The sequence below is a fragment of the Papaver somniferum genome, chromosome 2 (assembly GCF_003573695.1).
Source record: "Papaver somniferum cultivar HN1 chromosome 2, ASM357369v1, whole genome shotgun sequence".
NCBI lineage: Eukaryota > Viridiplantae > Streptophyta > Magnoliopsida > Ranunculales > Papaveraceae > Papaver > Papaver somniferum.
The window spans coordinates 49,016,992-49,043,998 of NC_039359.1; the positions used below are offsets into that span (position 1 = coordinate 49,016,992).

The window sequence follows — 27,007 nt, forward strand, 5'->3', positions numbered from 1 at the left end:
AAAAAAAAAAAAAAACGATGTATAATTCAAAAAAAAAAAAAAAAAAAAAAAAAAAGAAAAAAAAAAAATCAGAAAAAATAAAAAAAAATCAAGTATTTATCAATTCCATCCTCTCTTGTTCCAAAAATAAAAGAGAATAGTCAATGTAAATAAGAGTCATGTAAAGAGTCATTTTGTTGTTTCTTTTGTAATAAGCAAGGAGGGTGTATGCCATTGATGTACAACGCGAGTAATTGTGAAATACCTCCAACTCATTCACAATTCTCGTAAAGTCCGGACAGCTAGCTAGATTTCGACCTCAGTTCTTAGCCTGAGAAACTATCTCTTGGTGATTAGTAGTCATGATTTCAGATCTTTCTTTACACATGTGTAGATACACTTTACACTCTTATCACATGTCTTTTTTTGTTATCAGTGCTAGGATTGTGCCTTCGATAGCTAGATTGACATCTCCATTTTGCTGTGAGCTTAAACTGTTTTGCACATGTCACGTTTGATGGAATCTGAGCTTATATTTTGTCCTTAGGTTTTGTAGGCACACCTCTGGTAAACCTTCACGAGACTTCACTCGTCCACTAGGGACACTTAGTGGTTTAAAAGGCTTAGTGCATACGCTAAATGCATTCGAGAGACCAGCGACAGTGGTTAGTTAGGATTTCCTTAGTTTTGTTTTACTTGAGGACAAGTAAAATTCAGGTTTGGGGGTATTTGATGAGTGCCAAATATTGTATATTTTATCCCTTTTTGTTGGCATTTTAACTCATCTTTTGTGCATTAATTCTACATTTTATCCCATATTCTGTATTTTCATTGTTTTCAAGAATAAATATTTTTATTAATTAATTTTGCATTTTTAGGTAATAAATAAAGTTCGGATGAGTCGCGGAGCGAAAAGAGCAGAAAAGTAGTGAAAAGCCGGGAGAAATTACGCAAGGAAACCGCGAAGAATGGTGCGCACAACCTCATTTTCTACACACAAAAGCGCCTCCGTTCTCAGCCATCAGATCAGTTCTCAGAAGCATCCGACGGTCGCTCCTTCATAGATCATCAAAATATGATGTCTCTGCCGAGCACCACAGCGCTGAAATTCCAAGCCTTCAGATTAGATGGTAGTTGAATCCAACGGTCGCTCCCTTGCTGTGCATCGAAGTTTGATATCTCCGCTTCACACTACAGTACCTAACTCCATCAAGTACCGTTCATTTTGTTGTATCATATAATCCAACGGTCTCATCGCTTACCTCCGCATCACCGTCCGATCTACCAACCATCTTCGCATCTCGCAGCTCAGAGTCACAGAACATCAAAACTAGATACACCTGCCTTACACCCTAGTGACCGAGCACCACCCACCTAACCAGACACACCCCCTTCTCTCCCAAACCATCGAGCCATACCCTCTCCACCATCTTCTCCACAGCAGAACCATGTCCTGCCACCGTCTTCTTCACCACACCGCCACCAAACACCACCATACCACCAACTCTCTATTCTACCTAAACCCATCACGTACCATCCCTTTAATCATCATTTACAACATCAATTTCTCATCTCTCTGCCTAAAACCCTAGGTGAGAAATTGGTGATATATATGATGATTAAAGCATCAATTGGAGGCGTGGGAAGCATCAGGAGACTAAGGAGAAGCATGGGTCGAAGTCAGTAGCAGTTTTCAGAGATTAGGTATGGATTGATTTTATTTCTTATAAACCCTAATTTCATAATTTGGGGATAATTGGGGGAAAGTGATTGAATGTATAATTAGAGGCATGGGTCGACGTATTAGGGCTGTTGTCAGTAGGTTAGGTGAGTTAATTTCACTTTTTGGGTGAAACCATAACTTCACTGATTTCTTTTGGGTAGAACCCTAATTGTGCTTGTGGATATAAATAGCACTGTGGTGTGTTGTAATAGTTATGTTTGGGTTAGCCAACATCCAGGACTCTCATGTCCTGTTAAATTGTTAATTTTCATGTTTCAGTTAAATGTGCTAGTAGTTGCTGTGTTTTGTTAATTTCTTGTCTTATGCTTATGTTCATGTTATAATTGTTATTTGTCTCCTGTTAATGTGTTAGATGTTTATGTGTATTCACATGTTAATTTCAGTTCATTTGTTAATTTCTGCTCAGTTTCATTTTGTTTATGTTCATGTTAGACTTTTTATTCACTGTTAAATGTTCACTGTCAGTTAAATGTTCTTGTTGTGTTTAATGTATTGTTACATTTGAAGGAATGCTAGGCTAGGTATCTGTGAAGCAATGTGCTGATTGTGCAATGGCAAGAAATCAGTGCTCATAGCAAGCTGATGTTCTTGCCATTCTCCTTGTATGCTTAGGTTGTAGTGTTGATTGTGCATTGGGGGAAATTAGTGCTCACTAGTGACAATGAGAAAGCTAATTTTCCTCCCATTCTTTTAGTTTGCCTGTATCCTGCCTTAGCTTTGCTTCATTTCAGTTTCTTATTCAACCCTGCCCTTGGCCTTAGGCCTTGGTTCAATTTGCTTTGTTCCTTGTTTTTGCATTGTGTTGTTTCCTTTGGCTTGCTCTGCTGCTGCATTGCTATTGCTGTTGTGTCTTCCCTGTTGCTGCCCTGTTAGTTACCCACTACTTGTTTTCTTGTTGCTTCCCCTACTGCTGTTGCTGTTGGCCTTGCTGTGCAGCTCTTGCTGCTGCTGCTGCTGCTTTCTGCAGTTCCTGCTGCCACTTCTTCTCCTGCTGCAGCTCCACTCTGCTGCCACTTCTTGTGCTGTGCAGTCTTGCCACTGCTGCTTCCTCCCCAAAGGCCTAGCTAAAGACCCAATCCAACTGAGCCCAATTCAGTTCATTGCTGTGCACTCAAGCCCAAAGCTCAACTCAAACTGAAGCCCAATTCAGTCAACTGTGGGCTTAACCAAAGCCCAGTTGTTTAAGACCAAAGCCCAAATTCATTAAGGCCCAATCCAATTCAGGCTTAATCAAAAGCCTAAGTTTAAGGCCTAAGCCCATTTGCACTTCAAAGACCAAACTGAGCCCATGCTCAGTTCCTTTTATTGTGAACAAACCCATTAGCACTCAAAGCCCAATTTAAGCCAAAAGGCTTCAAAACCCAACAACAATTTAGGAACCCAATTAGCTAAAACACTTCCAAAACACACCCGATCTCTGTGGATCGACCCGTACTTGCACGAGCTACAACTGACGACCGTGCACTTGCGGTATTACTGTAGGCCCCCGTTTTCTTGCGCTTAATTTTATACATATCTCCGGGCCTGCCAATTACTACACCAGCTACTTACTATGTAACCCTTATGAGTTATCTGAACTGTCATCCTCACTGGATTCTTGCTTCTTTGTTGCTGGTGCAAGGAGCAACTTTCTTTGCAACTGGTTGCTGCATCAATGGATTTTCTTTTTATCAATAAATCAACCAACCCAATAAAACCAATAAGAAAAATAGAACACTTTCAAATGACTATAGTTCTAATGAAAACTGAATGTATTATGTAATATTACAAATGGTCCAGAAAAACTCACATCCTCAGAGCTTGAATCATCTGAACTATCATCAGTACTTGATTCGTTTTCTTCTTGAAATTTCCATTCTTAGTTAAAGGAGCTGCAACCTTTTTAGGTGTAGCAGCAGCTAAGAGACAAACTTTTCTCAAACATAACATTTTTTAAATGCAAAATAAACAAACCCAAAAAAAGAAAAGGTACTCACTTTCTCGGAATCACTATCAAATCCGATTCAGAGCAGCAAGATTCTGGTTTTTCCTTCTTAGCTGCTACTTGTTTTGTAACATGAAACACAGGTTCCTGAAATAACATGTGGGACAAACTAGAAATTAAAAACTACACATACATTACTTCAAGGGTATAAATAACAGGGAAAGATTGCAGGACCTAGTTCTTACACATTTGCTTCTTCTTATGACCACCTTCTCAAATAATTTCCAGCCTTTTAAGAATTGCAAGCACTTGGTCCTATTGAAAGTAAGTAATCTAAAAGGGAGAACTTAACTGACTCTTTCCTACAACTTTGAGCTAAATATCTGCTGGGTAATGCCTTTTGCTTTGCATCATGGTGAACCAGTAAGAGCCACCTCTATTAGGACATGGTTTACAGCCTCAAACCTCTCAGACAATAGTAAGATACAATCCATAAATTACTTGCTGCAAGTCCCTCCAATTTATTCACTAATGCCTCACTTGTTGATGCACTGCCAATTTTCTTCTTCTCTGACCTACAAAAATCCCAATTAAATTTCACCCAAGAAATCAAATTACAAAAGTAAAGAAGAAAAATTGAAATTGGATCAACAAAATTGATTTCTTTTTTGTTTTTAAGAAAGTGACCAACTTTTTGAACCATATTTAAGAAATTAGCCATTTTTTGGAACTGTTAAATTGGTTCTAGTGGATTAATAGATGCTCTTCTTGCTTTGTTTATCATCAAGATCCACAACAGAGCTTGCAAATCAACCAACAACATCACCGCACGAACATCCAAAATTCAAATCAGCAAGCAACCCATTTAACTACTCATTCATTAATACTCAAATCAATTAATACCCAAATCAATTGATCACAGGAAAAAAAAGAAACTAATTTCAATTCATTCATGTTCAGACCCTCAACATATCCTAGTGGAAATCATACAAAAAACAAGTTGTATTAAAAAGGAAAAAAAAATTCAAAAATCACAAAATCAAAAACTAGCAAGAGATTCAGAGGTAGATTCACAAACCTTTGAACACAGCGACTCCTCCAAATGGACTTCCAAACTAACCCTGAAAAAAAGGAGAATTAGAGAAAAATCAGTACCAAAATCTTAGTATGAAACCTTAAAATAAAAACCCAAAACCACTTTTCATGAAACCCTAGTACGTGAAATTGATAATATGAAACATTGAAATTGATATTCGAAATTAAAATTAAACTGAAACTGACCAGATTAAGAGATGCAGCCACTGTGAGCAATAGATGTGAAGGATTTGTGTTAGGCCTTGATTTGGAAATTTTGTTACGAGATAGGGTTTTGCTTGAGGCTGAGTTAGAGAGGAAAACAACCGAGAAAGAGAAAGGAAAGAAGAGAAAGAGGAAAGTGAGAGGAGAAAAAATTTTGGTTTTTGTATAAAATTTTGGACGGTGCAGATTGATCCTCGGTTCCTCATACGGATTGTGGAGGTTTTTGAACGGTGGAAAATTGGTTATGGATTCTCATACGGATTGATACGGGTGTGTTTCTTTTGAACCTTCGTAAGACCAAAATCCAAATTTCGGTATTTCGAAATACTTTCATTTTTGGTAGGATTATATATTTTTATATAAGGAACATGCCACGGAAATCTTAGCTTCAAATTAATTTTTGTTTTGATGTTTTAGAGAAAAAGGTGACACACAACTGTGTTCTTTTGAACAGAAGTGTGTTTCTTTTGAACCTTCATAAGACCAAAATCCAAAGTTCTGTATTTCGAAATACTTTCATTTTTGGTAGGATTGTATATTTTTATATAAGGAACATGTCACCGAAATCTTAGCTTCAAATTAATCGTTGTTTAGATGTTTTAGAGAAAAAGGTGACACACAACTGTGTTCTTTTGAACAGAAGTGTGTTTCTTTTGAACCTTCATAAGACCAAAATCCAAAGTTCTGTATTTCGAAATACTTTCATTTTTGGTAGGATTGTATATTTTTATATAAGGAACATGTCACCGAAATCTTAGCTTCAAATTAATCGTTGTTTAGATGTTTTAGAGAAAAAGGTGACACACAAGTGTGTTCTTTTGAACAAAAGTGTGTTTCTTTTGAACCTTCATAAGACCAAATCCAAAGTTCTGTATTTCTAAATACTCTCATTTTTGGTAGGATTGTATATTTTTATATAAGGAACATGTCACGGAAATATTAGGTTCAAATTAATCGTCGTTTAGATGTTTTAGAGAAAAAGGTGCCACCATGTCAAGATTATGTCATTATAACCATGTCAAAAATATCTGACAGGTTTAGTACCCAGGTGTAGATTCCAACATAATATGAGATGACATTGAGGATAATATGAACAATATTGGTAGGTTTATGATTTTGATGAAGATTCTGAGTTAGTGGAAGCAGAGATTCCTTTGGAATATTCCCCCAAACCTTAAACTGACCCCTATTCGCCAACTTCGAGGCATGAATCTGGATTCGAGATCGAAACCTGGAGGTAAGTGGACTACTATAAGTCGAAAACTTCGTAAGACAATGAAACCATATAATATGCCAAACATTAGTAGGTTTACGACTCCGATGTAACTAGCAAGGTTTCAATATTGAAAATTAACGCATTCGTCTGAAGATGTATTTTTGACTTAAAACAAATAAATATTGCTCTGGAAAATAATATATACCAGATTTTTAAAATCGAACTGAGGATTATCCTGGTGAATATTAAAGATAAGTTTCCATAATCGAAATTATCCTGGTCAATCTAATTTCTATCCGGGAATCCGTTTGTTAATCAGTTTCCCGGTATGCATACTAAAGTTCCTGAATTCAGAAACCGCCTTGAGGTACACGTGCCCTGTACGCATACCTTGGTGTTTTGAGTTCACGAATTGGGTTGGTACACATACCCGTTATGCACACCATCCCTGTCGAATATTTTCAGATGACACGAGACATACACCAGTTCACATTGCTAGAGATATACCCCCGGTGTACATACCGAGTATGCATACCATAAAAATCCAATTCACGAACAAATGATTTTGATATGCATACCGGGTATGCATACCCAAATTCGTCAAACCATAGAGCTATGGCGGTATGCGTACCACTTATCCAGAACCAATACAGTTGAGTCGGTACGCGTACCTTCCTATTTCCATATTTTCAGTAGTTCTATATCTGTAACCAATAATATCGGTAGGTTGAGGATCCCAATGAACTAATCGGGATTATTGGGATTTAAGATGCACATATAGTAAAAGATAATTTGCATTACTGAAACACGTCACCGTTCCATATGAACCTTTACCCCCAATTTCACACATTTAAATAATTTGTGCTACAAAGAGAGAATTGATGAAAAATGCAAATTAGTGAAACTGGCGTGAATCGAACACGCATTTTCTGTCTTGAAGTCAGACGTGCTACCATTGCACCACAGATTCATTGGTATTTACACATGTATAGTTTAAAGAATTTATATGACTATCTTCAGAATTTGTCAACACCAAACACATTTAATCACTCATACATACACAAGCAAGCACAAAAAAGTCAATCGCACCCGCAGTTTCATGAAACCCTTACTAAAAAGTGATTTTCAGTTTAGTCATTCAAGTGAAATAGTGAGTTAAAAGAGGAACTGGGAAAATAATAGTCAGAAGAGGAATTGGGAGAAAAAACTGAAACATAATAGTCAGCGAAGAAAGTTTTAGAATTGTTATCCTTAGTACAGTATTTTCTAGATAAAATGTATCTTTAACTCCGTGGCTTACCAATTCTCACATATCACATAATCTATAAACAAGGACATGTGATCAAGCTTTCCATCCACACTGAAACACCATACTTTGTTGATTATGCTGGATATATAACATGAGTGGTAACATAATACATGTAAGGGTCTGGCTGGCACTAAAAATATTAATCAAACAAGCACCTAAAGCATCATTTCAAATATTATAATAAGGGAAGCATTCACAGCAGCAAGTGGTCAAGTGCTTCTTTAAAACAGAGTTGTAAGTATGTATTTAGTTAAGATGACAAACTGCAAGGAAACAAGTCTCATTCGATCACGTTAGGTACTGGAATTCTATTCTTATGAACCTATTAAGAAATGATCAGAAACAATTGAAAGAATCTAAAGAAAAAGGGAAAAAACGATTACCTATGACACCTGAAATTGCAGATGGATTACCTATGACACCTGAAATCTGACTTTCTTATAAGCTTTGGATATTTCGTTGGATAATAATACAAATTTGTTGCTCCAACAGGACCTTGTGCCAATCTCCACAAAACTGAATCTGTTTTTTTTTTCTCTTTCACTAGCTATACAAAATGAAAATAACAAGTCAACCAAACTTTAGATAAAAACCAAGGCTTCCATTGGAGATTCACTAAATAACAATATACAGGCTGGTTCTACTCTAATCTAATTCTTCTCTCTCAATCATTAATCCATCTATAACAACAGTCAATGAATTGATATATGAGACCCCTATTTCAATTTCCCATATAAGGTTTCCATATAAACATAATCTAAAAAAAATGCACAGCAGCCGTACCTTTTCAAATGCTACTGCATTTCCTCAATACTGAGACAACCCCCATTTAAACATCTAGAACATGGGCAAGGACAAAGGGTTTTCCAAAGACCATATGTAGATGCATATTGAATGAAAAATTTCACCCCATCTCTGTATACTTTACCAAATCTTTTATTTTTAAATATCCAAGACTTATCCAATTCTCTCGGCATTCTGAAAAATTAAAATTAACCACATTAGCATCTCATCTGGTGTGAAAGAAAGCAGTAAAGTCTACAATAGCTAATGACATCTTTAGATCTATAGATTTATACAGGGAATGTTTCTACATATCTAAGCATAAGATGCTAACGCGTATTGAATTTCTAAGGCTGGTTTTAAAAGTTTGAACATATAAATCCAGCCCTTGAACAGAATCAACAGCTAAGAAAAGTGCAAGTAGTAATATGCTACACATTTTCACGTACAGTTCCATGAACCAGAAAAACATTGTTCATCAGAAAGTCTGCGAGTTTTTCCCCTGTATATTCTAAGAACACAAACATTTGAAGAAAGTATAGTAAGACTGGCATGAGAAAACAATTTGTTTCATGATTTGGATACACCCTTGAAGACAGTATCCATCCACAAACTTGGCCTGCGAATTTCTTACGGGTAGTCGACACAAGATCTCAATCACTAAATGCAAATGGCCTGCGAATTTCTTGCTCACATTTAAAAGCTTCTCACACAAACTTGTTTGAGAACGCAAATGAGCCGAAGCCTCAACGGCTCGCATCACTTTGATTTTAAATTTTGTTAACTGTGGTTAGGAAAGAAATACCTTCGCAATAGTGGTGGCTTGTGGTTGCAATAATTCTTCTTTCACAAGAGAAGTATACCCCTGCTCCGTTTCAAGCAAAGCTCGAGTTGTCAAAGATGTCACACCATGAGCTTCTTCCAAAATTTCTGCGAGGATATCAAAGGTAGATAAAAAGAACAGTTAAAGATAGAAAAGTTGAACTGCAATAACAAAAAGAAGTGAGAAAAGGCGCTCAAAATAGCGCTGAAGTAATAACGTAAACGTTACCAAGCCATTACTTACATGTAAACAACCTGAATGCTTAAGTGCCAAAAATGGGTGAGGGAATGTATGACCACTGTTTAGTAACACAAAACACTCGACTCAATCCTACTGAGAGCCACCACCGCTGACTGCAAAAGCACAAGTATTCTCGTAAATCAAACAACACAATTGAATAAGAAAGAGATACTTTCAGCAAACACTGTAACAAACAAACAATAAATCTTTCCTTACAACTGTGAAGACAAGACTGTAAAGAGAAAAAAAAATTCTAAAAGATGTCCAAACACTCTGAGAAAAAGAGTGAACTTGCAATCTGTAAGAACTAAAAAAATATGCGATTTTTGTAAGACAAATTTTACCAATAGATAAATTGATTTATTACAGTTTCTTTCTTTTAATTCATCAAAAGGCCTCATTTATAATGGTGATATGTATGTACCAGAGGCTCACAAGAGCATACCCAAAAATGTTTTGCTTCAATCTTTTTACCTAGAGAAACCGATGAGGAAAAAAATAGATGCTCAATAATGTTGTTCCCTAATTTACTGATGAGGTAAATTTGAAACTCAATGCCTCTGAATATATCCCGTAGACCGAATATGATGTCAGGACACTTGGGTTGGTAAATTTGAAATACAAGTGAATTGCAGTATTCCTCTGGATGGATAGTCATATGAAGGCATACAAGCACACTTGTAGGAGTAAGCACACCCATCAGTAAGTCATACAATGGTGAATGGTTAGGATATAAACTTCAGGTGAGTAAAAAAAACACTGAAGCATTCTACACTGAAACTTCAGGTGAGTAACAAAAGCTTCAGTAAGTCATACAATGGTAAACCCAAAAGCAGTCTACACTTGGAAAGCTACATCACAAATAACCAACCACGGGGCTAAAACTGCTAAAATTATGAAACAAAATTAATCCTCAAGGGCTACTGCTAAAAATATGAAACAAAATTAACCCTCAATTAATCAATTTAACGGACAAAATCAGAAACCCCCAATTTAAACCCAATTTTAAAAATCTCGTTTAAGCCCTAGGTTCATAATTGAAAAAATGTAATAAGATTAATCGAAGTAGAAGAAGAGAATCATACCAGAAACAATGTGAATGAGTTGAAGAAGAAGAAGAGAATCATTATAAATTTTGTAGATGAAACTCTATCTTTGAGTTATTTCTCTTCAAGTTCCTCTGAAATCAATGAAATTGAAGAAACAAAGAGAAATCAATCATACGATGACGATGGGTATTTAATCAATCAGAACGACGATGGGTTTGGGTTCTTTGAGTTCAGCTTCAATTGAAAAGAGAGAATTTTTTTCTCCGGTTTTTGTTAATGGAAGAGAGATAGAAAATGAAGAATTTTCTTTGTCGGCTGGACCTTATGGGAAGAAGTTGGGAATCTGGCCAAGTTAGACTTCGGTTCTTCTATCTTTTGGTTCCAGGTCTAGGTTATTCCAAGGTTCTACAACTTAAATTGGTTCCAAACAAAAGATTTATAAAATCTTGAAAATCTATTTTTCATTTTCTAAATTTGAAAATAAATTACTGTGTTAGTTATGTCAAAGTGTGTTACAAACAAAAATGATAAAGTGTTATAAACATGGGGTTCATTTTAATATACACATAATTTTGGGTAGAAATAGTTGTAATAGTGATTTAGTTTAAATTGTGTTATATATGAATAACACAATTTGAATAGTTATTTAGTTTATATAAAAGAATTTCTAATTATGGTAACTATTACCTAATTTGCTAACTCTTTAAATGGGTTACTAGAATCATAATGAATTTCTTGAATTAGCAAAATAAAATTAGTTAGGAAACCTATTGTTAGGAAAACCTAGATATGGTGTAGTGTTTATTTTTAGTGACCATCAGCTTTTTTTATTGCTAATATTTATATGGTAACCACGTCTAATGGTCACAAGAAAAAACATCTGCGACGAAGTAAATTTTGTCTCGTTATTCATATTTAGTGACATTAAAATTTCACCGCAGTTCATGATTTCAGTGATTACTAAAATGTCGTCACAAAGAATTCATTATGGTGACAAAGGAAGAAATAGTTGTTAAGGAATAATTTTTTGGTAACAGTAAATTTTATCGCATAAAACATAATGTCTAACTATAACTAATAAATTAGCAAAAGTCAATTTATTTATTGACGAAGTAAATTTTCATAAAAGGAAAAGTAGAAGTCATCATCTTTTTATATTATATAAGGGAAAAAATGAAAAGAAACCAATATAGATAAAAAAAAATCCTTCTAACATAAAGAATCCAGAATGAAGTCTGGTTGAGAACTCTGATGGATATGCACCCATGGTATATTTACAAAATAAATCCATTTTTAATAGAAGTGAAATTGTTCCAAAAGCGCACATTCTATGGTAATCTTTCACTATAGATTTTCTTTTAGAGCTGGCGCTAGAGCATTGCTCTATAGAGGAGGACCGAGAAGACAAAAAGAACCTGAATATTTCTAAAAGTAAATTCCCAGCCCGCTGAAAATTAAGATGAAAAAGAAAAACAGACCTGTGAAGGGAAAACCAAACCTAAAAAGTAAAAATGAACTTAAGATAGAGAAGAGCAACAAAAATAATTAATCACTTAGTTCAACATATATATATATATATATATGAATATATATGAAAAAGAGCTATTATTCTAATCAAAATTATTATCAAACTAAACAAATATTTTTAAGTAAATGAGTGCAAACAACTAATACTCTATATCTGAATCATCATCAACCGGAACAATGCCTCGTCTACCTCTCCTTCCTAGACATCATCATCATCCACACCATCATCATTTTGTTCTTTCCGATTAAATTTAGTTTCAGTGTCACGGAAGTACATCGAGCTGAATGTCAAACATTCATTGTTATTGTAAGCCTCCGCAATTGAACCTTCTGGGCAAGAGTTAATTTCCATGTATCGTTTGAGCGTTCCGGTGTACCTTGATAAATACGAAAAGGTAAACATTAGTAAATATACACAATTATTTAAAAACAATCACAGTAAGGTACAATTGTAAGTACTGTAGGTCTTATTGTAGCACTTCAGATTATTGGGAGCTCATGTGTACTTCTCTATATATAGATATCAAACTTCCTATTATTGTAATTTACTCATAATCAATCATCAACAAATACCAAATTTAAGCTCATAATTTTTCGTAGCTGCAACGTTGTCTAACAGTAGAGAATTGTAGTAATAACACCAACAGCACTAGAAGCAGCTAGCATTAAAAATTTAAAAGCAACAACGAAGTACCAAGAGAATCATGTAGTATAAGTAAAATATACATGTCCATATGCCATCTCATGTCAGTAGCTGTGTGTTTTAGCGAAAACAGTCTCTGAAGTCTTGGTCTTAAAGGAAAATAACGAAGCACCTTGTGTGGGATCTTCTTACCTTTACCGTCATTAAACTTGTACCTATATTCATCGCATACCGGACACCTGTACTCCTTTTCATACTCCTTCCAGAAAAAAGAACAATCATTTTACAAGCATGAATTGACTCATAACTCAATCATAAATCCCTCAACATTATATTAGCATCATAATATGAATAGGGATGCTACGTTCTTTTAGCTTCATAATATGAATTGGGATTCTACCTTCCTATATCTCATTGATAAAATATTATTTTCTCTCTATCTCAAATTTCGCGGGCAGACAAAACATGTATATGTATGCATTATGGTGTTGGAAATAAGACTAACACGGAGAGGTAAAAGGAGTAGTTAGCATGGTTTTTTTGCGAGATCCTGACCAGCAAACTTATAGCAGTCCCTTAAAACTAGAATAGTGATTCTACAATACTCGGCATCAAAAGACAACTGCTTAGATACACAAGTAGATCTAGTATTCATACTTTGTCCATACACGTATGGCAGTATCAAAATATCAACCCTCATAGCCTCATATCACCTTTTCTAAGGAGTAAAGAAAGCAAGTTACAGCTTCCAGAGGTATAAGTCGACAAATTCGCACCAAAGCTAACAGTCCTTGGTGGTCAGTCCATAGATTGAACAAATTTACAACTTGAAATCGTAGAGTATATATACTGTAAAAACAGCTAAACCTCCCTAACCACTTGACTGCCATTAAATTAATGTAATACAGCAAAATCGACTAGCAAAATTCTTACATATTCAAATACAGTGTGTCCAAATTTGTATGAGCCAAATTAGACGGTGCCTATAGAATTCCACTTAACAAACTTTGTCATAATCAAGTAACATTAATAGTTTCAAATCTCTAAACATGTAAGTTAAGGATTTTGTTCCAAATCATTATTCAAGGGAGCCTGTATATTTAGATTGTTCTAGCATACATTTAAATCCACAAATCGCCTAACTGACAAATTATGGCCAAAGTAGATTTATCGGATCTGTCAACATTAATAACCCTCTTTCCCAATATGATTAAAGGATTGAAATAGTTAAAACAGAACGATTACCTTTTAATTTCACCTTAACCCGTCCAGAGAATGAAGAAGATGTGACGAATTTGATTGTGCTTGGTTTCCTCACGAATGCTTGTATTTATAGTTCTCTATGACGGTGTACATGACAACAAGGACTTTACAAACACTTGTTAACTAGGTTTGAAATATCCTCGTTTAACAAGTATTTTACAACCAAACAGAGTTTTTGAGTTTTAATAATAAAATAGTTATTTAGAAAGATGAACTAATTAGAAAATGTTTAAATTGTGAGCTAGAGATGATATGATCTAAGTTTCAATTCGAGAAACAAGTTTTCATTTTTGTGTTATTAGTTTCCGAGAGATAGGCGAGGATCAAAGTATTTTTCCAGAAGAATTGAAATTGAGATAAAAAAGAGAAAGAGATGGGATAGAATCGAAAACAGAGTTTCTACCTCAAGGTTTCATCCCCCACCTCCCAAAAAAAAAAAGGCGCGCCAACTTTGCCGCGAATTCATTTTCCCCATAATGTTTTTGCGCCACAAAAAAAGTTGTGGTGGAAATTTTTTCCTTCTTGTGATTCAATATCATTTCTCGGATTTAATCCCATCTATATATTCTTCGGATGTTTATCGTGTCAAAGGTCGATAACATTTTGTTTTATTTTTCAGTTTTAGATTCATTATTTTTCAACTCATTCTTATTTTTATTCCTATATAAAAAATCACGTTTCATATATCATGGGTTGCTGAATCCACATAATGAAATAAAAAAATGGTCGCATAAGTTATTATAGTCAGACAAGTGAATCGATGCAATAGAAGTCGCGAAACTGCGGATGATATAGACAGACCTACTTTAAATTTTGAATCCAAATATGAATTTGTTAACTTGTTATATGAGGCTAAGCAATAGTTTACCTTGATGATGGAGGAAGAAAGAGTTAATTCTGTTAGAACATCGAGGAAATCTTGAATAGAGTACACGTCTGAGACCAAAGTAGGTGTTTACTCTGCGTATAATTGTAACAAAATGGTAATCTGTATTCTTTCTTCTTCAGAATCTTCATCCTACTCTATTAGTAAATGGGTTAACATGAGGAAAATATGGTGAAATGGTAAATTTTATTAAATAAATCAGAATTCATTGTATCGTAGTATGCATGTATAATAAAAAAATTCGATTTATTCGGAAAAAAAATTAATTTTATTTTTATTATTTTAACGCTTACCATTTTTCTTCTTTATTATGGATAACGGTGATCGCTGAATTTTTTCTTATTAATATTTTTGATCAAAAATACTTTTTATTTTATACTATATAATCAAAACCCGATCAAAGAAAATTCAAGAATAAAAATAAATTTCTATCAAAGTAAAAAAAAAAAAATCATGCTTCAAAAAAAAATGAAAATAAAAATGTTAATAAGGATATGCTTACGTATGTCAGAGGTGTTTAGCCATTCCTATGGTCCCAAGATAAACGGCTCAGATTATGATGATTAAAACCAAGTAATCTTCATCTACGCATGTAAGAGGTTTAGATACTAATACATCAAAGGATGATAGCATAATAAAAAATTGATCGTAACCCTACTCCTCCGAATGTTTCACCCTCCTCACTCTCTTATCCCAAATCTCTCTCTCTCTCTCTCTCTCTCTCTTTGTCGAGATCTTCCGCCTCCTTTCCCTTTTTTCTTTACAAACAGTTTCAGAATCACCTTCACCAATCGTTAAACTTCTACTAATCCATTGTGATCCAACAAACAAAAGAGGGTATTCATGGAAAACATCTTCCACTTTTGAGTAATAAAAAGAGAGAAAGAAAATGTGGATCTGGGATTTTTTTTGCAAATTTCATGTACAATTTGTATTGAAAGCCTTTAATAATTTCTGTGTTAATTAGCTCAATCGATTTAATTATTATTTTCTTTTTGTTATATGTTCGATTTTGATTTTTGGATTTTTAATATGAAATTTATTCTGTTGATCACTAAGTTCTATCTAATGATTTCATAGTGATTGTGATCTGGCACTTGTGGTGGTGTTGATTCTAATTGCGAAGGTTGTGGTGATAATGGTAGTTGTTTAATTTTGATTGGTTTTGGTGGATAGTTTTCCTAGCTTAGTTCAATTGAGGGTAATTTTTGGGTTAATTCATGGTTCTAAGCGATTATGGTAGATAAGATGTTCTCTCAGTTTAAAATGCAGTAAGAAATTATTACATGATTTATTACATGTTAGTTTCAATTTAAAACTTTGATTAGGTATTTCTATTTTAGTTTAAGTTTTCAAGTTCAATATGTCAAAATTAAGTTTTCTGTTTTCTTTGATTTTAGTGGGTGAACTATTTGATAAGTTGTCTCAGTGAACATAACGTTGTTTGTCTAAACTTTCGTAAGTTTAATTGGGTAGTTACCATTCTATTCAATCGAAATTATTTATGTTAGATTATGGTACATCCACATGATACTTCAGTGATACTTATAGACATGTTACCAAGATGCTGGTGTGATTGCTGGATTAAATATAACAAGAATCATCAATGTACCAACTGTCACACTATAGCTTATGGTTTCCTTGACTATAACGGGTGTTGAGTCTGTTGACATGGTAAGGGAATAAAAACCACACATAAAGAAAAATTAGCTTTCGTGAATGTTAATATGCATTTGACCTTACCCACCGTTTTTTTAGTGTAAAAAATCTAGGACTCTCCATTTGTCATTTACTCCCCGCTTCCTAAAGGATGATGCTTTGTGATGATATTTTGATGAAAACAAATTTAATAGTTTAGTGATGCACCTTTTTTTTCTCTTGCAGGTAAGCCCTTTTGAACCATGACATTTCTCAATGTCAACTCCCATACCACATTTTGTTTGTTTCTGACGCACTAAATTGGTGTTTGATTCTGTTAGATATCTGCGTGTGATTTCCATTTGAACAATTTCCATACGCTCACTCATCAAGAGAACTGATGGGGATAGATAGACACCTCTGTGCCAAACTTTATGTGAAACTATTAATGCTAACTGAACTGGATTAGTCTTCATGCATTTAATATACATTTCAGAGTGATTATATATATGACTACTAACCCAAGTTCAGTCAGCCCACTTCTGCGATAATCACTTCATTAGTTGGGCAGGAGTTGTGGATGCACACATGAAGGATGGTGTGAGACTTCTTAACCTCAACGTGGTAATGTGGTATGTAGAATATAAGGTCGTGGAAACCTACATGTCATTTAGTTTGGTTTACAAGTATCCTATTTAATATCTTAATATGTGAAGTACAAATACTATAATGATAACTGGATTTTGATTAACTATATTAAAGATTGATCCAGTGGGTCTCTTTGGGCGCACCTAGGATGCACTATGTGAAATGAGATTTAAAGTACTTATTTCATCTACTAATAATGCATTCTGCCATGTAGATTGGAGTCCAGTCCATTACCAAGAGGCAACCCACAAGTTCTGGAACAATAAGGTAACCTGCATTATGTGCTGGTCATTGCTACCCATTTAAGGAATTACATTTTTCCAAGGTATTGCAGCCGCCACCGCCACCATCAGCACCGTCCCTGTCAGAACAATGAGCTATTGCAGCGAGATAGCGAAGAGGGAGCTCCACCACCCTTTGAGGATAAAGCGAAAACGACGACGTGCTACAACCAATGCTGATTATAACAGCAAAGAACTTCAACCAATGATACAAGTGGAGGCTTATATAATTCAAGCGCAGGCTAACCAAATATGCGCACAAAATGAGATCATCAAAAAGCTGCAAGAAGATGATGAAAAGTTCACACAAAAAATGCAGAAACCGATGCTTACACTCGGGCTAAACAACAGTACCGCTGATGGATCAAATGATGTTTTAGTCTTGGCATTATCTTTTTACTTATTTACTTGTCACATTAATGTTGGATCAACGGTGTTTTTTTATTTATTCGTAGAATTTATTTATCGGGTATTTTTTAGTTTGGATAGTGTTTCAACAACTTATTTTAATGGCTAATTATTTTTTATTCAACTAATATTATTTCTTTATTGGAATTCTTATTTGTTTATATTTATTTTTGTGAAATAAATCTCATTGGAATCATCAGTGGTAATATCGACTAGTTTGGCATGTTGAGAATGGTTATGGTGAGGACAGTGTTGTGTCTCTATTCGTTATTGAAATGACCATACAGAGACAATCCTAACTGGTCATTATATGTATTTTTTAGAGACGACTAAATTTTTGTTATTGATTTTTTATTTTGAGACGAAAGTCATTTCGCTGCTAAATTATTATTTTTTCTGAGATGAAAAAATTTCATGGCTACAACTATTCAGGTGACGAATTCGTTTCTTCATTATAAATATATTTTGAGACGAATAAATTTTGCGGCTAAAATTATTTATGAGTCGATCTTTTTTCTTCACTACAACTACATTTTGAGACGAACGAATTTCGAGGCTAACACTATTTTATGTGACAAATTTGTTTCTTCAGTATAAGTTATTTTGAGACGAAATATTTTCCTCACCAAAACTACTTTAAGTGATAAAATATTTTCATCACCAAAAATACCTAGAGTGACAAAAAATTTCATCACAAAATTGGTGAACAGTGTCAATTTTATTTGCTCACGAAAAGATAGTTTTGGTGGCAAAAAGACTTATATCGCTAATTAAAAAAAATTGGTGATGATTTCTTAAGGATGTCACAGAACACTTTCAACGACTCGCTATAGGTGACGAAATTTTTTGTGCCGCTAAATTCTTTTTGCAACGAAGAAACTGGTTTTCATGACACAATATTTTACCACTAAAAGTGACTTTTCTTGTAGTGACTACGTCTAGGCAATGATTTTCTTCTTTTGTTTTCACGAAACTAAACTAGGGTTTTGGACTTGCCCTTTTCCTTAGGAAATGCAGAGAAGAATAAAGTGTTCGATATGGGGAAAAAATAGTGGAGGCCGTATTTAACGTTTGGGTTATAAGGGATAGCTTCAATTTTATTTCATAACCATGCTGAGTCACCTGTTCCCCCCTCACGTAATTCCTTCCCCTAAATCACGATTCCAGAATTGAGTTTAGACCGGAAAGCATATGGATATGAAGCAAACAACCAAATTATTTCTTAACGACCTTATGAGAAGAATATCAAGCCCAGTTAGGTTTCAAACATAGTCTAGCACCTCCCATTATGCAACACTTGCGAGGTTCACGTCCAAGAACTATTGACCACCCTTATGGGTGCGTGCGGTGCGACTAATATTAGTGTCAACAGCTTGTTCATTTTAGTTATCCACTACCACGAGGACTCTTTAGACAAAGATTGCTTTATTGTCTTACTGGCATGTTTCTGACAAGACCGTCGGGAAACACATAAAGAAATTCCGGTCCGAGATCAGTTGAACGAGAAAAAGAACAAAAAAAATTCTTCACAGACTTGGTATCCATCTTTTAATAACATGCCTCGCAGTGGTGAAGGATAAGAACAGGAACGCAGTGCAGGTTAACATTTAAATATTCATTTTCCTCTTCCCGTCACACGTGTGAGATAGCTGTATCTGACCTGTACTTCTCACACGCACCACACATGGTTACTTAATCATTTTCTAAATTAGTAATGTCTGTGAGAGTGTGTGGTCTGTAATGAAACATTATCTCTCTGATGAGAGTTTATCTCTTTATTGTAATCAATTCATTGTTGTTATGCTATCAGACATGATAGGTTAGGGTTCTTCATCTTCAACCTACATTTCAATTTCTCGATTATGTTTTCTGCTACGATTATGATTCTTTTTCATTCGTAGTATATCAGCAATTTCATATTTGAGAGGTATTGTTTCTTCTTTCGCTTCCTGTTATCAAGATTCATCTATTTTTCTTGATTTTCTTTTCTCGGATCTACTTTCTGTAGCTCTCTTTCTTGTGAATTTCTTCATCACAAGAAAAATATCAACTTGAACATTGTTTTCTTGGTATTTTTTTACTCAAGTAAGATTACATTTAAAGCTTTTCTACATTCAATAATGGAAAATCCAACAGCACCAGCTTCATTTTCTAAAATTCCTTTCAATCAATTAACTGGATTTTTTCATCTCAAACCTAAGGAGGAAAATTTCATTACTTGGAAGAATTTGATGAATCCAGTAATTCAAAAGTATAAATTGCGCCGCTCTCTTGATGGATCTCATCCATGTCCTCCTCAATACACATCAAATATAAATGAAATTAATGGAATTGAGAATCCTCTCTACCTAGACTAGATTGATGAAGGCTCAACCATCATTATGTGGATTCACTCTACGATTTCTGATTCTGTTATTGCATACTTTTCAAGATCCATAACTTCACATCATCTTTGGACTAGCATTGAAGAACGATTTGCAAGAGATTCCTCTACTCACTCGATTCAACTCCGTACAAAGTTGTTATCTCTTACACAAGGTACCAAATCTGTTCCTTATCTGATCAATGAAATCAAGTCTTTGTCAGATCAATTAGCAGCTGTTGCGGAGCTAATTTCAGAAAAAGAATTGGTTGTTGTTACTCTCAAATCCTTGAATTCAGATTACATTCCTTTTGCTACTGCTATGCGTCGCAGAAATCCACCAGTCACATGTGTTGAATTACATAATAACTTGTTAAGTGAAGAGACTGTGATTAGTAAGAGACACAAAATGACAGTTGATAATTCAGATGATAAAGCTTTTGTTGCTCATAGAGGAAATTTTAGAGGAGGATATACTAATTACAAGGGAAACTCTTATAGAGGAAGAGGTTATGCTAGTGCTAGATATCCAAATCCTTCTATCTTTGGCAGAAGGATTTGGAAGGGAAACTCTCATCTGGTAGAGGCTATTCATCAGCACCTGAGCAACAGCCTTGTTAATTGTGCAGACAAGATGGTCATCTAGCACCTAATTGTACTCAAAGGTTGAATTTCTCTTATCAGGGAAGACCACCACCATCAAATCTTAGTGCTATGCTAGAATCTGCTGATATGTTTGATACAGAAGAATGGATTGCAGATAGTGGAGCTAACAATCACATTACATCTTCTTCTTCTCAATTGCAAGAAGTCACTTCTTACGATGATGTTGAGGCTATTCACACATCTAGTGGTGAAGGTGTGTCCATTTCTTGCACGGGAAAATCTAGTAAACATGTCTATGATCATTCAGTTGTTCTCAAAAAAATTTCATTAGTTCCTCAATCTTCACACAATCTACTTTCTATCCATAAATTTACATCTGATAACAATTGCTCATTAACTCTTGATACTCATGGATTTTGTGTGAAGGACCTCAATTCTTGGAAGACTCTCTTCCAAGGGCCACATAAAAATGGTTTATATCATATATCATTCAGCTCTCAACCTCATTCCCATCAAGCATTTACTTCAACCATCACTGATCATGCACTTCTCCATAGAAGATTTGGCCACCCAACTTTTCAGACACTTCAAAGACTATGTCACAAACTCTAGTTATCCAATGTCTCCAATAAACCTTTCTTCTATAATGACTGCAAAATTTGTAGGTCTCATAAATTGCCTTTTCAATTGTCATGTAAAGTAGCTACAACACCACTTGAGTTGTTACATATGGATCTGTGAGGTCCTTGTAATACTCCATCAACTTCAGGTGCTTTGTACTATGCTAATGTGATTGATGATTTTACAAAATATTGTTGGATTCTTCCCTTGTCATCAAAGTCTGATTTTAAAATTTCTTTTACTGCCTTAGTTACCAACATTGAAAATATGTTTTCTACTAATGTCATTACTATAAGAACTGACAATGGTGGAGAATTTCTCAATTTTTTTCTTCAGTCATTTTGTACTACAAAAGCCATTACTCATGAGATGACATGTCCCCATACACCAAAACAGAATGGTGTTGCTGAGGTTAAGCACAAACACCTTATTGAAACTACTATAACTTTATTCACATCCAAGTATCTCATTAATAGACTTCCCACCAAATCCATTGCATTTGAAACACCATTTGAACTCTTATTTCATAAGCCAGATGATTAAAATTTCTTAAAGGTTTTTGGTTGTGCATGTTTTCCATGGATTAAGCCTTATACAACTAACAAGCTACAACCTAGAAGCAAGCAATGTGTCTTTCTAGGCTATAGTTTGAATCAAAAAAGATATAGATGTTATGATCCAGTCACTGGTACTATATATGTATCCTTTAATGAATCCAGTTTTCCTTATAAGGATATTGTTAATTCATCTTTGTCTACTTCTGCTGAATCTTCATCATCTAGTATTGTTTTTTTACCCTCTCTTTCCACCTCGGACATTGTTCCCAACATAACTGTGAATGATCATAGAATGACAACTAGAGGCAAGAATGTCATCTTCACTACAAAATCTTATTTTTCTACTAAACATCCTTTGCATGTTGCTTTTTTGTCAAGAATACCCTCATGTATAACTGAAGCTAAGAAAGTAGAAGCCTGGAATACTGCTTCAGTTAATAAATACACTACATTAAAGAATGCTGGAATATGGTCTTTGGTTGAACCTGTTGAAGGTCAGAATGTTGTAGGATGCAAGTGGGTGTTTAGAATAAAGCACAAGGCATATGGTAGCATTGATAGACACAAGGAAAGATTGGTTTCCAAGGGCTATCTACAGCAGCATGATGAGTGCTAAAAAGTGCATATTTCTATATATTTTTCTTGGCATTTAACTCATCTTTTGTGCATTAATTCTACATTTTATCCCATATTCTGTATTTTCATTGTTTTCAAGAATAAATATTTTTCTTAATTAATTTTGCATTTTTAGGTACTAAATAAAGCCTGGTTAACTCAGGGAGCAAAAAGAGCAAAGAAACGGCAAAGACTCTCGCTAGGAGGAAGCGAAGAATGATGTTTGCAAGAGCCGGATCAACTAGAAGTGGGCTTGAAGAGGAAGAATTGTTCTTAAAGAAGATATGGGCTTGGCATACCCAAGGCCCAAAACCCTTACCCAAATCCATTTCCATTATCCATACCCATTTCCATGAGAGCCGTCAGATTGGATCCATCTTGTCATCCAACGGTCGCCTCATCATTGTGCATCAAAATCCAAAGCTCCTGTCAAACACCATAGTACCTAACTCCATCTGGAGCCGTCAGCTTCGTTGTATCACTTAATCCAACGGTCGCTCAGAGCCTTCTTCTATCTTGTCGTTAGATTCAATCTGAAGTTGATGATCCAACGCCTTCCACTCGTTGTTCATCAAACTACGCTGCACCTGACCAACACCTAAACATAAAACACATCGACCCAAAACAAACACCCACCTTCTTCTTCCCCAAAATTCCATTCTCCCAAAAACCTCTTCCTCCCCCGACAGTTGCAGACATCACCTCACCCATCGCCACCATCACCTCCCCAGCCGACCATCATCAGAACAACCATACCCTAGTTACTCTCCTTCTTGTTCTTAGCACCCACCACTCTTAGGTGCTACATCCAAGACAGAGATGGAACTAGGGTTTCACAGTGGAGAGAAGAAGGAAATTGGAGCAGCGTTCGAGTAGCAGAAGCAAGTTGAAGCATGGGTCAACGCTCAATTGCAGAGGGGACAACAAATTCAGAGGGTATGGTGAGTTTTTCCCAAATTCCTATAAACCCTAATTTTGTTAAATTTGGGGGTTTGGTGTAAAAACCCTAATTGGGTGTTCTGATTATAAATAGGAAGTGAGGGTGTAATGTTTTGGGTATGCCTGGGTTAGCCAGCTTCACCCTTCAGAGGACTGGACTAGCCAGTTCCTCAACTATGCTGTGTTGTTCATGTTTTGATATATTGTTAAGTTACTGTTCTGTTTTGAATTCTGTTTTGTTCATGTTTCTATTTTGTTTATTTCCTGTTTTGTTTATTTTCAATTCCTTGTTCTGTTAATGATATTTTATGTTCAGTTTATTTGCAATTTCATGTTTAGTTCCATTTTAATGTTAATTATGTTCTGAGTTCATTGCTAGGGTTGAGATGAAACCAATAACCTACTGCTAATTTTGATTTATGTTTTAGTATTGTTCTTATTGTGCTATAATGTTGTGAATAACAGGATTATTTAACTATCTAAATGATTGATCTGTGGTTAGTTTTTTTTGTGAGAGGGCAGCTAATACTAGGGTTAGGAATCATATTAGTGACACTAAATCTTTCTCATGTAACCACCCTTTGATGTGCAGCAGACTAGAATCTTTACTGCCATCTAGATAATCGGCAGAGCCTAGAAGTTTTCCGTTATCTATACAAGGGACAAGAACATTATTGAGACTGAATCCACTTAGTGTAGGATAGGAGGTAGATTCAACTGCCCTAGTGACCTTTTAATCTACATTCTTTCTTACACTTAGCTCACTGTCTGCCTTAGTAACTTCATATTGTTCTTCACTTCTTTTACTCATTGTCTTTGTCACTGTATTACTCTTTTACTCACTGTCCTGTTTAGCTACATTGATGTTTTGCACCACTATTACTGTTAGAGAATTAGCTTAGGAGAATCTCAACACACACCCAAGTCTCTGTGGATCGACCCGTACTTGCACATTTGCCACTTTCGACACCGTGCACTTGCGGTATTAGTTTGTAGGTCTTTTTAGAAACCTACCAAGTTTTTGGCGCCGTTGCCGGGGACTTGGTGTCGTGTAGTGAAGTCTTTGCATCTTAGTATAAGCATTTCCTGCATCATAACTTGCATATTCATCTTTGCATTGCATTCCTGCATGAGCATTTAGTGTAGCATCTAGTGTAATTTTCCTGTTCTTTGTAGCTTGCTCTTAACTGATAACTCTGTTGAGTAACAGGTGCCTTCTCCAACTGACCTGTTGCTTGCCAAGGACCTGTTGCTGCTTTACCTGCTGCTGCCTGTGGTGCTGCTGCCAACAGCTGCTGTTGCTGAAGCTGTTGCCCCTGCTGTTGCTGAAGCTGTTGCCCCTGCTGTTGTTGCTGTGACCTTGCTGTGAGGCTGAGAACAAACCTCTAGTGCTGTTGTGCTGCTGCGAAGCCCAAATAGAGCTGCTGCTGCCAAGCCTGCAACATTGCCCCTGTTCAGCTACTGCTTGTGGTGCTGCTGAACTTGTGGTGCTGTTGTTTCTGCTGAGCTGCTTCTCCTGCTGCTGCTCCTGGTCCTGCTGCTGTGCCTCAGCTGTTGCTGTTGTGCAAAGGCAAGCTGCTGCTACCTCCTGCTGGTCCTGCTGTTGCTGTGATCCAAAGCACAACTGGGCTTTTGCAACCAAACTGAGCATCTGGGCTGTGCTTAAGTAAGTAAGCCTAAACCCATTAAGAGAACCCAACCTGTGGGCTTCCATTTTTAATTTGTGGGCTTGTAATAATTTTTTCCATTTTTCTGTTGGGTTTGTAATTAATTTCTTGTGGGCTTGTTTGTTTAATTGCTTGTGGGCTTGTGGTGTTAGATTGATTTGGGCCTGTAGTTTTAAATTAGAAAAACTGAACTTTTAAAAGCCCAACTGGGCCTCAGACCAAACAAACAACAGTTAGGCTATTTCAAAAGCTACATTGGGCTTCAGTTTGCATACACATTGTGGGCTTAGTTCACCTTCCCTTGGCAAAGCAATTTCTCCAACCAATGTGGGCTTGCTCCCAACACTAAAACCAAAAATTTTGCTCCCAATTAAAAACCAAACTTTTTACCTCTTTAAAACCAAATTTGCTCCCATCAAAACCAAAAGCTCCCAAATGGGCTTTGTCTTCAAAGTATAAAACCAAAGTTTTCAAAACCCAATAAACCAAAGTGTTTTCTTTTCCCATTAGGTCCAAATTTTTAAAACCCATTAAAAACCAAATTTCTTTTTCCAAAACCCGAAAAAACCAAATGTTACCCATAAAAACCAAATTTTTCCCAAAAATCCAAACCCATTAAAAAACCAAATTTTGGGCTTTGTAACATAGTTACTTAGCTTTTGAGCCAAATCATGTCTGGATCTTGGTCTACAGTTGGGGAATACAACAAATCCCTTAGAGAACTTGCGTATGGACATACTCCACGTTATGAACCTCCCATAGACCATGATGTCAATAGTTATAGGAATTATTATGGACATTTTCAAAGTCCCGAGCCTCAATACATGAACCCTAATAACTATTCACACATGCATCATTCACCACAACGTGAAAATGAACATTTTTCTAGTGCCTCACTCACACAATCATCACTGATCGATCAATTAGAAGCTCGAATCACAGCTTTAGAAATGCAATCACATGAGGAATCTGTCACATCTAATTTTCTTAGGCAACCTGAAATCTATGCATGTCCCGCATGTGGTAGTTTAGACCACCCTGTTGAGAATTGTCATATTTTGCATAATTTTAGGAAATCTAGAGAAAATCCAAGGTATGAAATGCCCATAAATTGTGAGAATGATAGTCATTGGGACCATAATCAATCCTTTGAGGGTTGCGATCAATATTTTGTAAACCCTAATGACCATGCACACATGTACCATTCACCACAATTTGAACATGAAGAATTTTGTACTCCCATGAATTTAGACTCCACCACAGAAGCTCTCAGACTCAGCAAGCAAAACTTTGATAGATCTACATCACGAATTCATGCATATTTAGATCAGATTTTGCTTCACCTACAAAAGGAGGAAATTCATGAGGAAATGTATGTAGTCCCTAATGAAGTGTCTAGTCCCATTCATGTAAATGATGTTGAATATGAACCTAATTTAGAGGAACATGAATCGACTAATGACACCACCACTGTTAATGAGGACCAATATGCATGCTACCATGATGATGATTATGATGATTATGATGATATGTTAGAAGAACATGAAAATATTGTGGAACCTGTTGGTTCAATAACATAAGGCTTCTCGCCCTCGACCTTCGTGAATGTTATTTTTTCTAATACTCATTGTAATTCATATGATTTTGATATTGACACGGGATTCGTACAAATATTCTGCGAAGATGAGCATGACATAGGAATAGTTGAATCTTCTGTAGACACTAATGCTAATATGCATGAAAATATAATTGATGTGTCTGATTCTCTACCTCGGTCACATTGTGATATTTCTCCTGATTTGCCGATGCATGAGAATAAATTTGTTGATGATGTTGATGACTCTGATTGTGATCTTGCCAATTTGTTTGATGATTGTGAGCATGTTGTGACACGTGTAGAAGACTTAGGAGATGTTGATGTGATTAGTAATGATGTGCCTATCGTCCTACATAAGTCACAATCTGATGGCCTTCCACCCA

General features: G+C 35.5%; 3 long non-coding RNA genes across 3 annotated transcripts; 1 reads left to right on the forward strand and 2 right to left on the reverse strand.

The window, feature by feature from the left end:
• Nucleotides 1-3,310: 3,310 nt before the first annotated feature.
• Nucleotides 3,311-4,035, reverse strand: LOC113353214. The gene is made up of 4 exons (XR_003361151.1): nucleotides 3,893-4,035; nucleotides 3,700-3,794; nucleotides 3,513-3,601; nucleotides 3,311-3,369 (listed from the first exon to the last, which is right to left on the reverse strand). It is a non-coding gene; the product is annotated as an uncharacterized LOC113353214 (long non-coding RNA).
• Nucleotides 4,036-11,896: 7,861 nt separating this feature from the next.
• LOC113353215 lies at nucleotides 11,897-14,201 on the reverse strand. Its single transcript, XR_003361152.1, has 3 exons — nucleotides 13,782-14,201; nucleotides 12,729-12,795; nucleotides 11,897-12,270 (listed from the first exon to the last, which is right to left on the reverse strand). It is a non-coding gene; the product is annotated as an uncharacterized LOC113353215 (long non-coding RNA).
• A 1,158-nt stretch (nucleotides 14,202-15,359) lies between these two features.
• On the forward strand, nucleotides 15,360-17,788 carry LOC113347584. Its single transcript, XR_003359098.1, has 2 exons — nucleotides 15,360-16,955; nucleotides 17,186-17,788. It is a non-coding gene; the product is annotated as an uncharacterized LOC113347584 (long non-coding RNA).
• Nucleotides 17,789-27,007: the final 9,219 nt, after the last annotated feature.